Below are 6000 nucleotides of genomic sequence, written 5' to 3'. Positions count from 1 at the left end.
TTTTATTACCTTGACTTAGAAGGTGAAGGGATTTCCCTGAGGTTGGCCTGTGAGCCTGTCTGATTTATTGTGGTCAAGATGGCCCTGTGATGATGTGTCCGTAAAGACCACAGCCCCAGCAAATATAAGCCTCTCACAATGCTTACTCCTGAATCTTGCCAGCTACAAGTCAGAATACTAGTCTTTGACCTTGAGCTGACCTCAGTGGGTTTGATGTCATTTGTTCCCTGTCTTTCCTTAGGCTGGTTTTTCAAGGCACAGATTTGGTGATGGCTATGTGACTTAGCCAGTTTGAGCACTTAGTTTCTAGGGGTGCTGAGCCATTTCTAGAGGGCTTATTCTCCCACCTGCATGAGCCTTACCTTATCCTGTTCTTTGGGCTGTGGTGAGGGACTCTCAAGTTCAGGAACAATGAGTCCTGCTTTTTGCTGATTCTGGGGGCTGAACTCAGGACCTCATGCTTATGAAGTAGGTGCTGTAAAGCCACTAATTTACATGTATATGAATCTTGCTAATCGGTAACATTGTTTTCAGTGGACTTTTTTCTCCCAAAGTTTTACCCTTCCTAGCATTTTTATTTTAAAAATCCCTTATAAGTGAAGTTAACATCAGTCCTGTGTCATTTTCATCAGTTATAAGCAGTTTGTTTACTCATCTGGAAATCATTGACCTAGAATTCTCTTTTTTAATGTTTCATTTGTGAAAGTCACTACTGAAGCCTCTATTTCTTGATGAAATCAAGGTGAGATTTGAAAGAGGAAAAATAAAAAAAAACAAAATGAGGAAATGGTAGGAAGAAAGGATAATAAATGTGAAACCAGACTTGTACTGCAAAATATTGTCTAGAATCAGACTATAGCTCTAGAAATACACCACTGTACATAATGTAAAACTTTGTATAAATGAAGGCAATTATGTTTATAATTGTGATTCGAGAGTTGGATGAGTGTCTTATAAAAGCACAGGAAAGGTTCTGTTTAATAGAGGTAGAAAGAGGCTATCATTTGTAAATGCAGGCCTTCATCTAACCAAATAACAGAGTACTGTGTTTCAGGAAGAAAGTACAAAGTAACTAAAATCTAGTATTTTTTCAAGAGATCTAGAGTTTACTGATGGGGAAGAATGTGCCACTAAGTTTGACATTGTTTTAGGAAAAGAAGCCCAAATATATGCTATAAGAATAAGTAATATGAATAGGGGTAGAGCATAGGATAGTTTTACTAATAAAAATATAAAGGAATTAGTAATTGATATAAAGTTTGTTTTGAGGGTAAAATTTTGTAAATTAAAAAAAATTAAATAATTTTTAAAAATTCATTGGGACCAACAGGTCAAAGCTTTAATTGATCTCCTAAAGGAAGGATTAGATAGTGAAAAAGAAAGAAACATTGTATAATTGAAGATAAGATGATATATGTCCGCTGGAAGCCACAGAGCCACTCAAGGGCAAGGGTAGCACAATGAAAGGGTGTTTTATGAGTATTGGTTTGCAGTGTTAGTGATTTGGATTGGTATATAGCTAGTAAAGATTCTAAGATAGCTGGGCGCAGTGGCTCACTCCTGTAATCCTAGCTACTCAGGACACTGAGCTTTGAGGATTGTGGTTCAAAGCCAGCTGGGCCACTAAAAAGTCAGGGAGACCCTTACCTCCAAAATCACTAGAAAACTGGAAGAGACACTGTGGCTCTAGGGGTTGGGCTGTAGCTTTGAGCTGAAGATCTCAGACAGTGCCCAGGCTCAGAGTTCAAGTCCCACCACCACCAAAAAAAAAAATTTCAAGGTAGTCAAATTAGTTAGAATTCGGTTAGAATATAAAACATATTTAATACTATTTTCTGTTTTGTAGTTTGACTACATATTCTCCAAATCTAATGAATATAAGACCTGACTCACTTTGTAGGGATTACAGGCTAAGTGTACTAGGGTACACATAGGGCTGAGCTGGTTATAGGCGAGGCTTCTTTATTATACAAAGTCAAATACAAAGCTTGGAAGGGGCACATTTAAATGAGGATCCTGAAGCTGAAGCTTAATTAGTTCTAGAGGAAATTGGCTAGGCCAAACTCCCGGTCCCTCTCTCTGTCTTTTTTAAAAAAATTTCTTTGCCAGTCCTGTGGCTTGAACTCAGCGCCTGGACATTGTCCTTAGACACTTTTTCTCAAGACTAGTGCTCTGCCATTTGACCCACAACGACACTTCTGCTTTTTCTGTGTATGTGTTACTGAGGAATACAAACCAAGGCTTTGTGCATGCTAGGCCAGCACTCTTTTCAATTAGCTATGCTCCCAGCCCCTTGTATATTTTCTCAATTACATAGAATTGTCAGCTAAAAAGTTCAGTAGTTTAAAATTTATTACCAAAGGCAACTTAAAGATGATTAAAGGCAGTATTAAAATAATTTAGATATAATTAATTCATTTTCTTCTGAAACTTTTGAGTATCAATATTAAAAATAAATGAATTCAATAGGTATAAGTACAAATAAGTACAAAAATACTTTTCTGCTTAGGCTTTTTGCTTCACCTTCTGATAATTCATAGAAAAAAGTTTTTGCTTGCTGCATTGTTCCTGGAGATAGCTGTACATTTATATAGTAATTTATTTTGGAAGATACCTTTTACATAAGATGTTCTTGAAGTTTGACAACATAAAGTCATTGTTGTTTGATACACAGGATTCTTTGTTATGGATTTTTAAAATAAAATTTTATGGTTAAGGTGTTGTACAGAGGGTTAGCATTCCATAACCCCCCAAATTTTAATGTGTATATATGAACATACATATATATAAATACACATAATTTTAGTTATATTTCATTATTTAGCTTCCCTTTTACTATCTAGCATCCTTACATCTTTCTTTTTCCTTTTTTTTTTTGGTACTGGGGTTGAAACTCAGGTTTCTTACTAGCTAGGCAAATGGTCTGCCTCAAGTTAAGTATACTATTTGAATAATAAATGAAAAAGAATATATTAAAATCTATGCATATAACAGACATTGAATACATATTAGATGGTATTCAGTCAGTAATGGTCAGTTTAGCTAATTGGTTGAGTATAAAATTTAGAATTTGTTGAGTTTAGGAATGAAGATATTTTGAATGTGCAGTATACTTGGCTTATATTTGGTGGTACCTGATAAAATTATTATGTTCATAGTTTTCTTGCTGAAATTCAGAAATATTCTTGACATATTTCAGGATGATGATCATCACTGACAGTGTAGCCACCCTGAGAGGATTAAAAATAGAAAAAGTAAATACCTACTGTTTACTTTATTGCCTCTTCTTTTTCCTCAAGGTTTTAGGTATTAATATGTTTTATTTAAGGAATTTAGAATTTTACATTTACAATGTTGCTTATGAAAATTGAAATCTATCTCATTCTACTTATATAGCTACCAGGAATATTTGTGTGGAAACTTATCAAGAATTTAGTTGTAAAATAAATTACTAAATTGTAACCTTGTACTAGTTAATTAAACTTGATGGCTATATGTTCAGTGTTCTAAACTAGGAAATGATGAATACACTCATTTTTTCTTCTTGATTTTATGATAATGTGAATACCTTGAAGAGAGACAGAGACAGAGACACAGAGAGAGACAGAGAGAGAATGTGTGTGTATGTATATGTATATGTGCATTTAGAATGTCATTCAAATCCTAAAATCTCTTCCAGTGGGTGTTTAGGTTGTTTGCATATAGTTTTTACCTATAGAATAGTGTTTTTGGTGAGAAAATAGTGTAATTCAGTTTGAGAATTCAATTAAATGCTGTATTCCAGGTATCAAACAGGTTTCTACTTCATTGGCTTCACATTTTTTCCCTCAATTTCTTTTTGTTTTTTAAACATTTAGTTTTAGGGGGGTTTATTTTGACATTTAAAATGTTTACAATGCTTCTGGGCGAGACTCACCCTCCTTATCATTCCCCTTTCTGAAAGCAATTCCAGTAGGTTTCATTTTTCTATTTTTGTGCAGGAATGTAAAGTTCCTGCTGTTGATCCTCCCACTCAGTTGTCACTACTACCTTCCCCTGGACAGGATTTGCTTTACATTACTGTCATTCATTTTTAAGTGTATATTCATTATTGGAGGGGGAGTTCCTGGTAATATTTCACAATGTGCATATTGTACTTTTTTTTTTGCCAGTCCTGGGGACTGAACTCATGGCCTGAGCACTGTCCTGGGGCTTTCCTCAAGGTTAGTGCTCTACCACTTAAGCCACAGCACCAGTTCCAGCTTTTCTATATATGTGGTACTAAGGAATCGAATCTGGGTCTTTGTGCATGCTAAGCAAGCACTCTACCACTAGGCCAAACTCCCAGCCCGCATATATTGTACTTTAATCAAGTTAACCTCCTCTACTACTCATACTCTATTCCTCGACACTATTATTCAATAGCTGTCAATTTCATTGTGCCATCATGGTGCACAGATACAATGTTGATATTATTTACTCTTTATCATTTTCCTCCCCCTAATTTCTTTTTTTATTATTTTTTATTTTAATGTATAGAGGGGTTAGTTATATTTGCCAGATAGAAGATGCGTTACTTCTCACACATTGATATCCCTTCTTATGTTTTTGTCCCCAGTTCCCTCCCATCACTCCTTCCACTCATTTTTCCCCCTCCTATTTCAAATAAGTAAGCATCTATATAATATATCAGGTAACAAAGTGGGATACTGTAACAATATGACATTAACCAAAGGGCAACACAAGAGAAGAGAAACATAATACATTAAAATTAAGTCACTCATAATTAAGCTCTTGTTTCCATGTCCTGGAGGTCCATTAATTTGGCCTCATCCTATATGGCCTTATGTATCTAGGGTTTGAGCTATTGTAATCCTCTGCTAGATTTCTAGATGTGTAATAATTATTACAAACGTGGGAAACCATTGAGCCTATGTTCCTTTGGGTCTGGCTTACTTCACTTAATATGATTTTTTTCTAAGTGCAAAAAACATTTTAATGTCTTCCCAATGAAAATGACTCAATTTGTGATTTTATGAAGTTGAATGATTCTCACCAGACTGAGTCCAATTCCTGTCACTTTCTTCCCCTGTCATGGGCACTGGTCCTAAAGGTCTTTTTCATATATTTTTTATTGTTATTAATAGAAGGGTTACATTATATTCACCAGATAGAAGATATATTACTTCACAAATATTGATAATACCCTTTATTATGTTATAGTCCCCATTTCCTTCCCTCCTCCCCCACTCATCTTGATTTCCCCCCTTCCCTATCCTATTTCAAATGCCCAATTAAGCATATATAAAATATATCCGATAACAAGGTGAAATATTGTAACAATATGAGATAACCAAGGGATAGCAAAAGAGATGAGAGATAACACAGTACATTAAGGAAAACAATCACTCATTATATGGCTTTTGTTTCTATATCCTGAAGGTCCTTACATTTAGTATCATACTATATGGCCTTATTTATCTAGATTTTGTTCTATTGTAAATCTCTGCTAGGAGAGCCCAGGGTTTCTACTGATTATGACAAATAAGGGAACTATTGAGCCTATGTTCCTTTGAGTCTGGCTTACTTCACTTAATATGATTTTTTCTAAGTCTTTCCATTTCCTTACAAATGGGGCAATATCGTTCTTTCTGACAGCAGCATAGAGTTTAATTTTATTTATTCATAATGCGGTAGTGAGCAAAGTTCAGAACTCTCTTTGTCATCATCCTACCTCCTTTTATTCACTTTTACTTGAGGAAGAAACCCAAATGAAAGATATATCATGTCTGTGCCCAAGAACACTTGTTCTAAAGATCATGGACTCTGTCTGACATCCCTTCTTCACACAAAGGAAGCCTATTCAAACCTAGATTACCTTCTATTCTTTTTTCATAAATTTTTTATTGTAATTAATAGAAGGGTTACATTTTATTCACCAGATAGAAGGTACATTACTTCACATACATTGATACCCTTCCTCATGTCTTGGTCCCCATTTCCCTCCCCCCACCCCCGCCT

Source organism: Megascapheus bottae, chromosome 2, assembly GCF_031878675.1.
Source record: "Megascapheus bottae isolate mThoBot1 chromosome 2, mThoBot2.hap1, whole genome shotgun sequence".
NCBI lineage: Eukaryota > Metazoa > Chordata > Mammalia > Rodentia > Geomyidae > Megascapheus > Megascapheus bottae.
This window is presented reverse-complemented; position numbering follows the sequence as displayed.